Source organism: Notamacropus eugenii, chromosome 2 (assembly GCF_028372415.1).
Source record: "Notamacropus eugenii isolate mMacEug1 chromosome 2, mMacEug1.pri_v2, whole genome shotgun sequence".
Taxonomy (NCBI): Eukaryota; Metazoa; Chordata; class Mammalia; order Diprotodontia; family Macropodidae; genus Notamacropus; species Notamacropus eugenii.
In genome coordinates, this window is record NC_092873.1 from 7,740,542 (window position 1) to 7,758,631 (window position 18,090).

General features: G+C 35.7%; 1 pseudogene; it reads right to left on the reverse strand.

The window, feature by feature from the left end:
* Positions 1–16,899, reverse strand: part of LOC140524323 (bromodomain testis-specific protein-like) — a 38,006-nt pseudogene extending 21,107 nt beyond the window's left edge.
* Positions 16,900–18,090: the final 1,191 nt, after the last annotated feature.

Below are 18,090 nucleotides of genomic sequence, written 5' to 3' on the forward strand. Positions count from 1 at the left end.
AAAATGCTGAACAAAATAACACCTTCAAAAATAGCCTAAGTTAATTGGCAAAAGAGTTTCAAAACGTCAATGAGGTGAAGAACGCTTTAAAAAGCAGAATTACCTAAATGGAAAAGGAGGTCCAAAAGCTCACTGAAGAAAATAGTTCTTTAAAAATTAGAATGGAACAGATGGAGGCTAATGACTTTATAAGAAAACAAGGAATCACAAAACAAAACCAAAAGAATGAAAATATGGAAGATAATGTGAAATATCTCATGGGAAAAACAACTGACTTGGAAAAGAGATCCAGGGGAGACAATTTAAAAATTTTGGGATTACCTGAAAGCCATGATCATAAAAAGAGCCTAGACTTCATCTCTCATGAAATTTTCAAGGAAAACTGCCCTGAGATTCCAGAACCAGAGGGCAAAATAAATATTGAAAGAATCCACGGATCACCACCTGAAAGAGATCCAAAAAGAGAAACTCCTAGGAACATTGTGGCCAAATTTCAGAGTTCCCAGGTCAAGGAGAAAATATTTCAAGCAGCTGGAAAGAAACAATTCAAGTACTGGGGAAATACAATCAGGATTACAGAAGATCTAGCAGCTTCTACATTAAGGGATCGAAGGTCATGGAATGTGATTATCCAGAAGTCAAAGAATCCAGGACTAAAACCAAGAATCACCTACCCAGCAAAACTGAGTATATTAGTTCAGGGGAAAAAATGGTCTTTCAATGAAATCGAGGACTTTCAAGTACACTTGATGAAAAGACCAGAGCTGAAAAAAAAATTTGACTTTCAAACACAAGAACGAAGAGAAGCATGATAAGGTAAACAGCAAAGAGAAGTCATATGGGAGTTACTAAAGTTGAAATGTTTACATTCCTACATGGAAAGACAATATTTATAGCTCTGCAAACTTTTCAGTATCTGAGTAGTTGGTAAGATTACACACCCACAGACACACACACACACACACACACACACACACAGCACAGAGTAAATTGAAGAGGATGGGATCATATCTTTAAAAAAAATGGAATTAAGCGGTGAGAGAGAAATACATTGGGAGGAGAAAGGGAGAAATGGAATGGGGAAAATTATCTCTCATACAAGAGGCAAGCAAAAGACTTTTCAGTGGAGGGAAAAAGAGGGGAGGTGAGAGAAAAACATGAAGCTTACTCTCATCAATCCGACTAAAGGAAGGAATAAAATGCACACTCATTTTGGTATGAAAACTGATCTTCAACACAGGAAAGAGGGGGACAAGGAGATAAGCAGGGTGGGGGGGATGATGGAAGGGAGAGCATTGGGAGGAGGGAGCAATTTGAAGTCAACACTCTTGGGGAGGGACAGCATCCAAAGAGAGAATAGAAGCAATGGCGGGCAGGATAGGATGGAGGGAAATATAGTTAGTGTTACACAACACGACCATTATGGAAGTCATTTGCAAACTTACACAGACATGGCCTATATTGAATTGCTTGTTTCCCAAAGGGAATGGGTGAGGAGGGAGGGATGAAGAGAAGTTGGAAGTCAAAGTTTAGGAACAACTCTCAAGTATTGTTCTTACTACTAGGAAATAAGAAATACTACTAATGGGGTATAGCAAGTTATTTGGCCCTACAGTTCAAAAGAGAAGATCGGGACAAGGGAAGGGAGGGATGTTAGAAGAGAGGGCAGATCGGTAATAGGGGCAATTAGAGTGCTTGGTGTTTTGGGGTGGGGCAGGGGAGAAATGAGGAGAAAATTTGGAACCCAAAATTTTGTGAAAATGAATGTTAAAAGCTAAATAAATAAATTTTTTTTAAAAATCCCCCCAAAAGTAAATATGTACTGGTTGACTTTGCAGCTGCAAAAAACAAAAAATAATAAGCTTAGTAACAGAAAATATTAATGCTTAGTGCATAATTATATTCGTTTTAATAGAAATACTGTCCTAAATTTTAAAGGAAAGTAGAGACTAGTCATTGGAATTCCACTAAAAATATGATTCGTTCTTCAAAGTTTCTAAAATTAGTTCAAAGGAGTATGAATAAAAACTCGTCAGACTGATGAACATTTTAAAATTCTTATGAAAAGGGTAATGCTAATACTCACCAGTATCTCAAGGGAGATATGTGATTTTAATTGCTACATTATTCCTAGCAAAATTTTGTAGGATTCTTCAGAAGTTTTAGCATTTCCAATAATTTATTCCATTTCGTTAGGAAAATGGAATATTTGGAAAGGAATTAGAATAATCAATTTATCAATATCTATGCACAAGAGATTACACTATCTATACTAATGAAAAGAAAATTTCATTGACTATACAATTTCTTTAAGCAAAGTGAGTCATCTTATCTAAAAGATGATATTGACACTTTATTTTTTAATATTATTTTTATGCTTACATATTTTTATTTTTTTTATTTCTACATAAATATTTTCTTTATGAAAATTTATTTTTATTTCATAAAAATTTTAATTTTATATATTAAGTATTTACTTTTATTAACTTTATTACCTGTATTTTACTGTATTACATTTCATTACTATTATTAAATTCACACTTACTTGTGCATTCTTATGGTATTATTTTATCATTCTATTGTTTCTCGTTCTTCTTTCTTACATTTCAAAATTTTGACAATAATAGTTAATAATATTGGGTGCCTGCTGAAAATTCAAATGCTTAAATTATCTTCATCAAAACAATTTTGACTTTGATTTCAAAAAGTTAAATGTTTACCCAAGCTGAATATTTAAAACCCTACCTCGCTTTCAGCTTTCGCATTTTCATATGTACACATTTGCTCTCTTAAGTACATACATTCACTGGTCAACACTTTATTTCTCTATTCTACCGTAAGAACTTGATTTTCAGCGTCAGCACAAACTTTATTCAAGAGATCAATGAACAGTACCTGGGAATCACTCAAGAAATTTTCTTTAGTCATGGTTTTCTTTTGGGTGTCTTCAAGCTGTTGCTGAAACAACATATTTTCACTCTGGATTTCTGCTAATCTTTCTTGGATAGATTCCCATTTGATAACGTATTTGTTCAGTTTCCCCTTTTTCAGTTGATTTGTGTGTTGAAGTGCCTTTTCTTCTGTTGGGCAAGGTTTAATTCTCTCTGTATGCTTTTCAAATGAGTATCTTTTCCCTGAGGCAATCGTGCACCAGACAGCTCATGCTGTAAACTACTGGTTTTTCTTTCAGCTTTAGACAGCTCATGAGGAAGGACACCATTGTTCTCTCTTAAGCTAGGCGTGTCATGATAGCTTGTATTGTAAACAAAGCCACTCATCTCATTCTCCCTGAAAGGAATGTTCGTGGGCTAGTTTGATGGCTGACTTTGCTCATGATCGAGAACAGCAGAAATCACATGGGAACTACATGATGCAATTACCCTCTCTAGTCTGTCTCTGCTTTGCATTGTCCAATTTAAAGTTCAGCACTGCATTTTCAGTCGTCAGATCATGTACTTTTCCACTGCACTGGAATGTAATTTTTCTTAAGACTTCTTCATTCAGTTGTAATTCTTTTGAAGCTCCACAATCTTTTATTTTCAAACTTTTATATCTTCCATACAATGACATTCTTTTTCTTCATCCTTAATTATTACTGTGTCTAGTTCGAGTTTGAGGTTGGCAACTTCGTCGTGTAGGATTAGATTTTTATGCAACAGACATTTTTTTCTTTCTCATTGCCATTAGGAATCTAAATATAACAAACAGAAAAAATTATTACTCAAAAAAATTATGTATTCTGATTTTCTTTAGTAATTCAAAATAAATGCTAAGATATCAAGAAGCAGAGTTTCCTCAGAAAAAATTAAATTAAGGGAGTTTCACCTATTTCACATTTCTGTCAGACTCAGTTTTCATAAAGAACAGGTCTTAAAAGTGCTTCATCAATCAGAAGATATGAAGTGAACGTCTAGTCCCACGAAGCTGCCTTTCAGCATATTTTATTTCCTTTGCTGTATCCATTCTATTCCAAACTGCTTAGTCAAAGCGCTACAATAAAAATAAAAATATTTAATATTTACACATTGCATTTTTTATATATTAAATTATTTTTTTGTTTTCTGTGTTCTACAGTCACTTCCATATAGGTTAGATGTTTTCCCTTTCCTCCTCCTCCATCACCTCTCTCTACACACTCTCTCCCTGATTCTGTGTACAATCTTATATAGGTTCTACACGTACATTCCTATTAAACACATTTTCCTGTTTGTCACGTTGCAGAGAACAATTAAAATGAATGGGAGAAACCATAAAACAAAACGTAATCCAAAGGAAAATTGTCTGCTTCATTCTGTGATCCAGTTCAGTATTTCTGTCTCAGGATGTGCAAGGCGTTTTGCCTCTAAAGGCCATTCAGAATTTTTTAGGTACTTGCATGGCAATGAATTACTAAGTGTACCAGAAAAATTCGTGGCACACTGTGGTTTTTTCTGTGTACAGAGTTTTCCTGGTTCTGCTCGTATCACTAATCATCACTTCTAATAAATCCTTTCAGGCCTGTGTGAAGTCTTCATGCCACATTGCCTTTTAAGGTATTTTAGAAAGTTCTTCCAATATATTATCACGGCTAAAATTTGCAACACACTTATGAAGGAAATATTTATATTATTCTCCCCATTTTACACATCAGGATTTACGGTAGGACACATTACTGAATAACCTGCCCATTGTCACACTCAGTACGTAGTAGTAGCAGTGTTTCAAACCACATCTCTTCAAACTCCAAATCAAAGATGCTGTTGGAATAGCTAATTCCTCTTAGGAGCTGAAGACAAGCATTTGTCCTACGTTTAGAATCATTGTCTTGTTACAATTATATTATCTCCAGAACAATGAAGTGATAAGTCATAAATTTCTTAGTAGAAGTCCTCAGAAAATTCTCTTTGCTGATAGCTGTAACGTTTTCACAGCAACACTGATTTAAAACTTTTAGAAGTTGTTAAGTCAAAACCTCTCATTTTCGGGATGGAAAAAGTGAGATCTGCAGTGCGGTCTCCTCGTGATGGTAACCTACCCTTCACCATCATATTTTAAAAGAATGATGAAAGCATTACTGAGGCCAAAGTGTAAAAAGTGCATATTGCACTCCTATCATAGTAAAACTGGTCCAGGATCATTGTTCCCCATTCAGGACTGGTGGAAAGAGTTATATCAAAAAGCTTATTAGCTCCATTCTGTGACATCCTTTCTGGGAGTCTAGCAGGAGGGTATGAGGAGGTTTCAGCTGAGTTAAAACCAGCACTCCAAGGCACCGTTAACCAAGGATTACTGGGGGCCACCAACACAAATGATTTCCTTCAAACAACTTTTGAAGAAAATATGAAAATGCAAAATTGTAAATTTAGAATTTGATGAATATGTATTACTATCATGGTGAGCAATATTGAATTAGAACGAATGTAGGAATTCAGGTCACAGATAAAGCCAGAGGTCAGGAATCTAAGAAAAGTTTTTCTGCGGCAAATATTTTTTTACTTCTCTTTCATGGAACATGAATGAGACAACAAAGTGAAATACAGCAAATTAATAATATGTGTGTGTGTGTATATACATATATATGTATATATATATGTATATATATTATATTATTGTATTACATATTATATATTATTATATATTATTGCTCTATTTATATGTATTTGGTCTCTCTCTCTCTACATATATAAATAGTAACCCTTAATCTCTCTCGTGAAAAGTACAAAGAGATGAATCACTTAATCAAGGAATAAAAATGGTTTGTTTTGGAGGTGTCACTTTCTACCTCTTTGCATTCCTTTCTCCCACTAATTTAGGGGTTAATGACACTGATGATCTCCTCCTTTTCTCTGACCAGAAAAGGCAAAGGCATTACTGAAATCCAGGAATTTTTTGAGTTGAAGTAGAGTTGGGTCTCAGGAATGGCCATTGAATGAAAAAGGAAAAAGGAACAACCAAACTTAACAAACAGCGTGTGCGAATTTTGATAACCAGCCATGTCCCGACTTGTGTGCTGTAGACAGATGGACGGGACTGAGGATGACAAATATGTCCCAAAATGAAGAAGCACGATCCTGATTTTTAAAATACGGACTTAGGTTGGAAAGTGATCAAAGTGAATACCTCAGAAATCTCAGTGATTTGGGAAGAAGCTACTTCTTTTTCTTTCTGCTTCCAAGAGGATTATTCACAATTCCACCTTGTTCAACTCTGGCTTTCAGCTCCAGAAAAAAGTCTCTTTGAGATGAGCTCTTCTTCGTCCTGGGGACAACAATTTCAGAAAATTTTTAATCATCCTTTTTCCTTCCAAAGTCAGCAACAACATTTGACCTTCAACTGGAATATAGAATGTGAAAAAGCAAGGAAAATAGCTTTATAGATTCAAAGAAATGCAGGCTACCGAAAATGAAAAGCCAAAATATTATAGCACTTCAAAGATGGAAAGCAACCTCAGTCAGTAACCAAGGCAAGCCTTATCAATTCTTAGGGACCTAACTCTTACAAGCCTCAACCTGAAGTCTTCACAGGTGGGGGTGGCCACCACGTCTCAAGTGAGCGCATTCTGTTTCAAGATGTTTCTGTTGGTTAACAATTTTTTCCTGACATTCACCCTAAAAATGTACAATTTGGAAACTCTGATCCATTGCTCCGAGCTCTGATCCTCAGTCTGAAGCACAGAATGCTTCATCTTTCTTCAAAATGACTGTCCTTCAAAATCCTGAAGACATAAGAATCAATATCTTTAGTTCCTTTAACAGATCTTCACAAGTCATGGACCCCCAGGGTCTTCCTGTTAGGCATCGTTCTTACTATTTATCATAATTCTGTGAGAGTCACAAATGAATTAATCAGGATAAGTAAATCTATTCACTTCAGAGTACACAGGGATTTTCACCTTGTCTGTTTTGAAAGCTATGCTTCTCTGAATAGGATGCAAAATTACACTAGCTTTTGGGTTCTCAGATAACAGTACTAACTCAGCTTCAGTTTAGAACTGACTAAGATTAACATCTTCTCAGACAAAATGCTGTCCAATTCTATTTCTTCCAATTTATGCATATGAAACTATTTTGTATTTAATTATATAATTTTGTATTCATTCTTACTGAATTTCATGTGATTAACAGGTTCCATCCAGTGCTCTGACTTATGAAGACTTTGCCTTTCCCCCATGTAGAAAGACTTGAATAATTTTACGTAAATCAATAAGAAAATAAGTAAAAGATAAAGATCCTAGAGAACAACGAACTATTCTGAAATAGTGAGGGATGTATACTAAAGTGTAATGTAAGAAAGAGCAAAACGGAATGATCTTGAAATTTCATTCGCCAAGAATTTTCAGGTAAGGAAATACTCTCTGCAAAAAGAGAGGATTTCTCTGGAACTTACATTCTTATGGAAGGTGAGGAGAGATCAGTGGTGTCAAATAGATTCCCCCAGGACTGAGTTTTGTGGAGAAATTCGGGCCAATTTCAGACCTCTGGCTCAGAGTCAGGTAAGATGAACTCTGTGTCAACATTTGAAACCAGATCTTTCTGGACTTGAGGCTTATTGTATTCATTACATCATGCTGATTCTGTATTGGGAGAAATACTTCACAAAGTATCAATTCCATTGTACTTTTCCATGGCCTTTTAGACTGTAATTTTACATTCAAACGCTACTATACAGGAATTTTTTTTTGTTTTATATTTATGTGTGCATATTTACAAATGATTGAACATAACTCATTTATTTAAGACATTGTTTATTTTATGTCTTGTTTAGGATGAGGTAGCTTGGTAAACTGCGTTGCCTGTTGTATTTCCCATTTACACGGAAAAACAATTTTATAACATTTGTTTTCAAAACTTTGTGTTCCAAGTTCTCTCCCTTCCTCCCTCCCCACCCACCTTTATTGAGAATTCAAGCAATTCAATATATGTTAGACATTTGAAGTCATACTAAATAGTTCCAAAATAATCATATTGTGAAAGAGTAGCTATATTTCCCTCCATCCAATCACACTTGCCATTTATTCTCGTCTCTCATTTCACCCTGTCCCTCCTTCAAAGTGTTTGCTTTGGATTACCCCCTCCCCCAAACTTCTCCCGTTTTGTCAATCCCCCCCTCTTATGCCCTTCCCCTTACTTTCCTGTACGGTAAGATAGATGTCCATACCCAAGAGAGTGTGGATGTTATTCCTTCCTTAAGCTAATTCTGATGATGGTAAGGTTGACTCTCTCACTCTCACCTCCCTCCTCTTCCCTTCCATCGTAAAAGCGTTCTCTTACCACTTTTGTGTGAGATAAATTACTCCATTCCACCTGTCCCTTTCTCCTCCTCCCGGTACATTCCTCTCTCAACTTTTATATTACATTTCAATACCATCCTTTGATATTCAGCTCACCCAGTGCCCGCCAGCTATCATAATGAGACAAGTCTCATGAGTTACAAATATTTTTCCATGTAGGAATGTTAACAGTTTCATTTTAATAAGTTATTTATGATATCTCTTTCCTACTTTCCTTTCCATGCTTTTCTTAAGTCTTGTATTTGCAAGATTCTTATTCTGTGGAGCTCTGTTTTACTCAAATATGTATTAAATTCCTCTGCATCATTGAATATAATTTTCCCCCACTCAATTTTGATAGGTAAGTAAGTCTCAGTTTTAATCCTTGCTACTTTGACCTCTAGAATATATTCCAACTTCTCTGACTTTTGTTAATACCCAGGCGCCCAATTCTTATGTTATCGGGATTGTTGTTCCACAATATTTGGATGATTTCTTTCTGGCTGCTTCCAATATTTTATCCTTGACCTGGGAACTCTGGAAGTTGGCTATGACATTCTGGGAGTTTTCCTTTTCATATCTCTTCCAGGAGATGATAGGTGCCTGCTTTCAATTTCTATTTTATCCTCTGTTTCTAGAATATCTAGAATATCAGTTCTCCTTTAGAACTTCTAGAAATATGGATGTAGAGACTCATTTTATATTATGTCTTTAAAGTAGTCGAAGAATTTTTCAATTATCCCTCCTGCATCTATTTTTCCAGGTCAGATGCCTTTTCAGTTAGATATTTCAGATTATATTCTGTTTTATATTCTTTTGGTTTTGCTTAGTAATTTCTTGATTTCTGATACACTCGTTAGCTTCGATTTGCTCCATTCTAATTTTAAGGAATCACTTATTCAACGAACTCTTGAATTTCCTTTCAAATTTGGATGATTCTGCTTTTTAAGGCATTCTTCTCCTCATTGATTTTTTCCACCTCTTTTGCCATTTCGTCTAGTCCATTTCTTTTTAACACGTTATTTCCTTCAAGATGCTTTTGGTCTCGTTTAAGAAATTTTTGACTCCTATTTTGCGTATGATTCTTTTTGCCTTACTTTCCTTTCTCTTCCCAGTTTCCCTCTATTTCTCTTATGTGATTTTCAAAATCCTTTCTGAGCTCTTCTATGACCTGAGACCAATTTATACTTGTGTGATATAAAAATCGTATCCCTTTCTTATGATTAAAGAGACTATAATACTCACCTCCCTATTTCCAGGAAACCCATAAGTATTCTTAACAAAAAGAGATGGAAATAGTGACTTTTAAATTCCATTTTCCCTGATTCAAATGATTTGCTACTGTTCTCAGTTCAAGGTCCAGAATTCTGAGAAAGCATTGAAATTTCTGTTGAGTTCCACTTTTTTACATCATCATTCTTTTTTCCTTAACTGATGTCTAATATTTTCAAATAGCATTTCTGCAGTCACTTGCTTCATTTCCTCTTGTTTCAGAATAAACCTAGGTAAAAATTGCCTTTTTTCAATGACAGTTCAGTGGAAGGAAGTAATAAATGCCATTTGAATATACTCATCTGGATGTCTAAAGGAAAAAGAACGTTCATTTCAGGGGAACTAAATCCATGTAGGGAACTCATTGTCAAGAAACTCCCTCTATTGATGCAGAGTGGTCCGTGCTCTGCCCTTTGAAGTTTACCTTTTTGAATTACCTGTGGCACTGAGAATTTATTGGTCTCCACAGGCCCACAAAGTCAGGACATGTCAGAAATTGATGGGGTGCTTGACTGGATGTGATTGGACTCCAATTCCAAAATCACATTTCTCTTCAAAGATAACATTTGTTCTTAGCCTCAAAACACTATTTCAGGCAGTTCCTCCCCAGTCCAAGGACACGGCCTGCCCCAGCAACAACTATTTTCTCATTTACTGATACCATAGCAAGCTCCAACTATAGAATTCATGAGTTTAAACAGCTGTATGCTGGCTGACCTGGTTGTGTACTTCATCATGACCTTTACTACTCACTGACCAATCATATGTGTCTTAGACTTGCATATAAGTACACTACCTTTCATTTATCTTCTCCAGCAAGATATTCATGAGAGCAGGACGGTATTCCTTAGTCAGTCCTGCGGTCAGTGGTCAGTCCTGACCACTAGCTGACTTAGTGATGTTTCAGGCCTAAAATCATACCTCCATGGAGTGGCCCTTATTCGTTTCCAGACGAATGCTGGGTAAAATACCTCCACAGTAGCAAAACTACATGTTCCTTTAAGAGCCTATTTGGCCCATGTTTTACTATAGAAAATGCTCTAGAAACATTACCTGTACACAGATGAGGTTGCAGGTGCCCTAAGGACCCTTGCCTGCTGAAAAATGTAAATCTTTACTTTGAGTTCAAAAATGCTTGAGTCCTTGCATTCATTCGAAGGGAACTGCCGCTTGTACTATGATCTTGGGAACGGTCTCACTGCCCCCCCTTCTAGCCTTCATCAAAATCAGTGAGGAACACATTTTTTATCCAGGCTACTCGAGGCCATTATACTTCTATCAAAAATGGGTCATATTCTTATTTGTGTACAACTTCTTTTTTGTATTCAATGAAAAGAAATTCCATACATTCTATTTAGCTAGAACAACAGATTTTTTTCATTATTCCTGAGTTTTGACACATTGGGATGACTGGAGAAAAGTGTAGAGGGGGACGTATATAAAATTCTACCCATTTTCCCATTATTATTGATTATTCAGAGTTGATTTTTTTTACTTCATTTTGAAAAATAAAACACAAATAATTCTGCTACAATTTTCAAATTTTACTAAAAATGCATCTCTTCCTGATATCCCTAGAGTACAAATGAAAAAGTAAGGCTCAAAAATAATACTGCTTTAATGACGTAGTCCTTTTGCCCTTCTAACCTGAAATCCTCTGTCACCTTTCTTCAACAGTAAGAAAAATGCTTCCAAGGCTTTATTTAAAATCTCGAGTCTCATACCTGAGGCAACGGAGTTCTCTGTTCCATTCTGCTTTTTGGTGCTTGAACCCAGATATCCTTTGCCCTGTTTCTGGTAATTCCATGAATCTTGGTTTATAAACTCTTAACTTTTCTGGTGAGTAGTGGGCAATTCCTTTTTCACGTTGTATTGATCAGTCCTATCCAAGAACAGCATCCTCAAGTTTCACAAGTTTAATAAGATGTATACAGACAAAAACACAAAATGAAAGTACGAGTATTTTAAAATCTGCAAGACAGTAGCAGTATTCCCAGAACTGAAATACTCTTGCAATGGCAAAATAATATTCACGCATAAATCCGGAGAATATATCAAAATATTACTTTGTCAAAAAAATCACATTGCATATCAGAATAACCTATTTGTCTATGAGCATTGAAGAAAATGAAAAAAGATCCCTGAGGGATAAATTACTTAACAGAAAAAAACATGAAAGCTCAGAATTCTTCACAGTATGAGAAAAATATGTGTGGAAAGAAAATATTCTGATGTGTACTCTGGATGGGACAAATAAGATTAATATAATAGATGATATACCTAATATCTATATATTTCAAATATACTGAATGATTTTATAAGTATCATAAATGCGTTTTATTTTACAAAGTTGTGTGGAAACACGGCTTCTCCTTTAGAGATGTATAATACCAAAAACCATGCAAGATTCATATGGTAATATCAATCTTCATTTATTCATTGGCCAGACTTCTAGTACCTTGAAACAAATATAGCTGAAACAGCAAAGCGAAAAATTCTTCAGAGTATTAAGCAAAAGAGCTGCCCCTTTGCTCTTCAGAGAGGCATGGAGCCAAATTGTTACCTAACCCAGAGGTAGTAACGTGTGTTATGTCAAGTTACAGACTCAACAGATTTGAATATTTGGTTTCCCTTGGTAACTTTCAATTCTTCATGTATTTCAGTGTTTAGCAAAACTGAGGCAACAAGAAAAACTCGGTTGCTAGATGGAGCCACACTGATTGTAGCAGGAAGTGAAGCTGACGGTAAGAGAAATGATAAGCTGAAACATTCAAAACAAAAGAAGAAGCTGTGCACAGAGAAGTCAAAGGACATGTTAATACTGACACAATTGGTATGTGTATAAGGCAGAATCTGAAGCTAGCTGTTCCTGGTATGGTGTCCAGGACACTGTACTATATGTCATGTTGACAGAAGAATTACAAAAATTAGGCAGAACACTGACAAGATTGTTGACATTTTGGGCCATTTTATGGAAGATTTCAGTAATTTAACCATTGTTTTCATGAAAGAGATCACTGCCTGACATCTTGATACTTGAAGTCAAGTCAATCTCTTCAATGGTTCTCCTTTCACCAACCAAGCAAATAAAATTAATGCACCTTACCCTACCATGAAATATTAATAACACACATTATATAATACAACAGTTAGAGGCTTACAAGATACATCCTCCAAAAAAAAAATGCTGTGAAGTATGATATTTTCTTGATTAAGAAATTGAAGCTTCAAGGTTAAATGACTTGGCAACAGACAAAATCTAGGCCCTCGGGTAATTTATAATCCCCTAAGTTTCCATATTTAATTCTCACTGCTAAATAATGTCCAGAAAAACTCGATTTTTCGCTGTCACTTTTCTGCCTTTTTACTCAGTTTCCATAGTTCAAAGGTTCATTTCACCTCCGTATACTCCCAGGATCTATAGCTACTGAATTCATACCTATCCTTTAAAACTCAACTCACATGCTACCTTCACACAGAGGTTATTTTTTCTTGAAAGTTAGTGTTCTTTCCCCCACTGAAACTCGCAGAGCATTATGACTGTGCTTCTCATGCATATGTGTATATACACAAATATACATTTGTATGAATATATATATATATAAATACATATATAGGACATGTGTACACATATATCTACTTATGTACACATGCACTTATATTTATATGAATATACATATCGGTATTCGAGTTACTTAGGTAGGGTATAGCCCCTATTAGATTGCATATTCAGTGAGATAACTTATACAAACTTTGTCTATTTAGCACAAAATAGGTACTTAATACTTCTTTTTGAACTGACACAAGTAGAAGATGGCTGAAAAATTTATGACCCTGCAATCAACACAATCCCTTTTGCCTTGGCCAAGGCCTTTCAGTGATTGGCTTGCCTCTATTTTGCTGTGAATGAATGGGATAGGATTGCAGTAGTATCTTCTTGTATACACGCACATCCTTGATTTCTGTTTAGTAGTTATTATGTTTCGAAATTTTAAACTGTACTTACCTTTGCAATCGACACTAAGCTGTTCAATCAATAACAAAATATTCTTACACTTTAAGGGAGATAAATCTTCATCCTTTATCTTTGTCTCAGAGGACTAAGTGAGGTCATCCCAGTCATTTGCACAGCACTTTGTCCTGGAAAATAGGTAACAGTAGGGGAAAATTCAAAAAAAATCAGAAAACTTTAAAAAGATAACAGTGGCTAACATTTCTCTCACACATGAAGGTTTTCATAATACTTTATATACATTATCTTGTGGCATCCTCACAGCCATTTTGTGAGACAAGCATTACTCAAACTCATTTCTCAGTTGTTAGGTGGCTTGTCCAGCACCACAGAGTTAGCTAGGATTCCAAGGACGGATTTTAATGTGAGTAGAAGATAAGGTAGTTCAAAGTTTAATCTAAATTCTTGATGATGAACCTTTTAACTTTCAATGTGCATTACAAATCTAAAATGCAAATAACAGTTTATAGAGTTTATGTATTCTCATTTCAGATATTATAACATGACCTTTATACTAGGCTCGAAAAGTGAAAATAAAGGACAATGACGTATGAAGGTGATATAAACACCAAACTATCCAATATATGTTTAATTTCTGGGTTTTTAAAATTTCTCCTATCTTCATTGAATTTGGCATCCTTTCAGGTTATTTTTATGTAGTGTCTCCCCTCATTTTCCCCGTCTAAATATTAGAGTTATTTACAGTCACACCTCAAATCCATTTATCTGACTGTGACCCTAAAACTCTACTCAAACTGCTTACCCCAAGGTTGCCAATGGTATCTTCACTGCTAAATCCGATTGCACTTTTTGAAGTCTTTCTCTTTCATCATCTGACCTAGCACCACAGCCTTGGTAATGAGGTTGACACAGGCACTGACTGACCTAACTCAGTGTTTGGGAGGGTCCGAAGAATATTATGGGAGAGAAACGGTATTATACTCTTGTACGCCTCTGAAACCTGGACACTATAGCAGGTCCATGCCGGGGAACGGAATCTCTTCTATTTGAATGGTATTAGGATGATTCTGAAGATTATCTAGAAGGCCAAAGAACCAGACTGAGGTCTTTTCTAGATATTGAACTTTCAGGCCTTCAAACTCTCCAACTCTGATGGGCTGGTTATATGGTTGGAATGAAAAACTTACGCTTGCAAAAAAGACTCTTTTATGAAGAACTCACCAAGGGCAAGCATTCACACGGTGGTTAGAAGAAGCAATGCAAGGACATTCTCATGGTCTCTCTTAAGAACTCTGGAATTCATTATGTGACATCGGAGACACTGGCACAGGACTGCTCATCATGGGGTGCCCACATCACAAAAGTTGTTGTGCTCTGTGAACAAATCTGAATTGAGATAGCTCAAAGGAAACACAGGATACCCAAATTTGTTCACAAATACTCACAAGGACCATTTATGCCTAAAGTGAGGTAGACCATTGCCTATCGGAACCGGTATCATCAGCCACAGTCAGACACACTGAATCTGGACTCAAGCACAAGGACATACATACTGGAAGCATTTTCAGGTTGAGGAAGGATACACTGGAATTGTTATTGGCAACTGGAAGATGGGTTTAATTTCCAGGAGAGAGGGATAGCTTATGCTACTGGATGTGATCAAAGTTGGTCCGTATGTGTACATTCTTGTGGGGATCAATCAAATCCTGGCAATAAGGTGATGATTGTTTTTGTTGAGAAACGAATAAAAAAGTCTCTAGGTAGCTCAGACCAGATGGGGAAAGACACTCGGGTTCAATCTGTATCAGTTTTAGGGAACCTGGGCTAGAGTCTAGACCAATGAATTCAGGGATCCCTGGGATAATTGAACATTTACATATAATCATTTTCATTTCTATTTAACATTTGTTCAGTATTTCCCTTTCTGAAAATTTCAGGGAAAAAAAATGGCTGTTAGGTCAAAGTTTGGTAAACCTTGGGATGGATTACATTATCATATATGTAGTAGTAGGTACTCTGTAACATGAATTGATAGGGTTTTTATTTAGTATGCCTTTAAAAGAAACCAATAAATCAATTTATTGGGAAATGATTATCAGGGAGATGAGCAAAATCCAGGAAAGCTTCCCGGACTTTACACCTGTGGAAGTTTCTGAAGGAAGACAGAGATTTCAACGGATGGCCTGAATGGATACAGAGCAGGACAAAATGCAGAGTAACTGAGAGAGCAGTTTGGCTTAAAAATGAGAGTGAAGACGAGCAGGATGAATTAAGACTGGTCAGAGTCCTACTGTCAAGGGTCCTAGAAGGCAGAGCTCCTTCATCTCCTGAACATTTGCTGGAAGGTGTGTTTTTCTGCTGGGCATTGGAAATATTTTTTTAACTTTGTGCATTATCCTATGCACACCACTTTTGAATATCCTTAGACTACATATCAAGATAGCAACATGCCAAGAAAAGGAGGCAAAAGGTGCAAAGAAGGGTGAGAGCAAAAAGCATGATCTATTCTTGAATAAATGAATTTAGGGAGGGAAAACATATGTCTGGGTAAAAGTCAGTAATAAGAACTCCCAGAACAGACTGAGGCCTTCATACCCTCCCTCATACTTTATGAAAGTAAGGGAATTCTTTGTTTCTTTTTCTTCCTGATTCCAATGAACTCATTTCCTACTATCTATATTTCTGACTTCCTATTGCCTACATTTTTCTTCAGTCACTGTTTGCTGTCAAGAGTCTGAACATTAACAGCCTTTCGAAAGCAGATACATAAGATTGTTTTTTAAAGATGAAGGTTATTACTCATTTTCTTCAGTTTGTGTTTTATCTGATAGACACAGCGAATAAATAACCAGAGGTTTCAGGATCAGGGAATGAGAGAGACCAGGGAGTAAGCATCACAGGCAAAATTTGAATTCAGGTCCTCTGCTTCTACAGCCAAGCCAACGTTTCTCCAATGGACCACACTTCATTCCTGTCTACCTAGTTAACTTTGAAAAAAAATGGTTTACTCATTTCTATTAATGAATATAATGTCTACTCTTGATACCGAGTTCCCAATGGAGTCATGGATTTGTGACTTAAGGATTTGTTAAAAATCATCATCGAAAAGCTCAAGAGCAATCTGATAAGTTCAAGTATTATTTCTCTGCCTCGGCTTACCTGTATAATTTGTTTGACAATAATTGTCTCATTTTTAAATCTTCAAAAGAAAGCTGGGCATATTTCTGTCTCTCTCTCCCTCAGTACCGTCTTGATATGAGTTTGTCATTCTTGAGAGTTGGGATTCCAGTTCTCTTATTGGTTGCTCCATTTGGTTCCTTAGATCAGCATTCTTATTTTCTAATTTGTAATTATAAATATTTCTAATTTATTTTCTCTTCATTGTTCTAACTTGTCTGTCTCTGCTGAGTCTAAACCAAACGGAAAACAAAGAATGAAATTAATGAGAAACTGCCCAGTTTTATCGTGGAAATTAACTGATGTCTACTTCTTAGCTTTCACTTTAATTTCAGTCAGAGATCCAGAGACCGATTCTGAATTTCTAAAAATAGATTCGAACTTTGAAAGTATTGATCATAAAGTTCATCTGAATTAAATTTTAACTAAAAGCAACAACAGCCCTATTTCTACAGGAAGTTAGTCATTAGTTTGCACTCTGGTACTTACTCTGGTGCTAGTATTAGGATCATTACAAAAAACATGTATAATTCCAAAAGTTGTCTTCAACTCCAGAATCTCCGGGAATGCTTACTTTGGGTGTAGAACCGGGAAAAATATCCTAAAATTTCATTTACATTGAAATATTTTACAATCATAGTCGTGGTAAATGAAGTTACCTGGAGGAATGTATGGAGTTCCTTTGGTTTTTCATCAGTTTCCAGCCATGCTCGTTCATCAAGATCATGTTTTTATTCTGTGCCATTTAGCTGCATTTTAGCTTAAGAATTTCCAGATGATGTCTAATAGCAACAACTTCTTCTTCCAGGTGTTTGCTGTCTGCTTCCAACTGGTCACATTTCTTCTGCAAGGTTTTCGTGAAAAAAAACCTCTTCTTGAAGATTTTGATTAATTGATGCCAAGTGTTTATAAAATGAAAATGCTGCTTCCAATTGCTGTGTAAGGTATTTAATCTGTATAAAAGAACATTATCAAGTTACACCAATTCAATTTAGGTCTTTCAAACTAAAGACTAATTTTAAACTGATAACATTAAATTATTTTGAATTCAGTTGTAATTAAATGCATCATTCTCTACATATTACAGCTACAAATTGTATTTCCTGAAATGATTATTCAGGTAAAGTGACAAATCAAAAACAAAATTAAGACTGAAATGATAAACCAAGAATTTCTTTGATTAGCTCTGATACTCTGTGTAATCCACATTTCATATTTCATCCCATATTTTCTTCTGTGATCTCTAATTTTCTCATGCATCTTTTTTCCAGCTCTTAATACAGTGCGCAGATATCAATAAAATTCATACTCGAAGGAGATCAATAAATTCTTCACTTATGCCAGGCCTAAGGCATCAAGACATCTCAAAAGGAATTTGGAAAGACATGCAATTTCCTTTCTCATTCTAATGAGAACACTG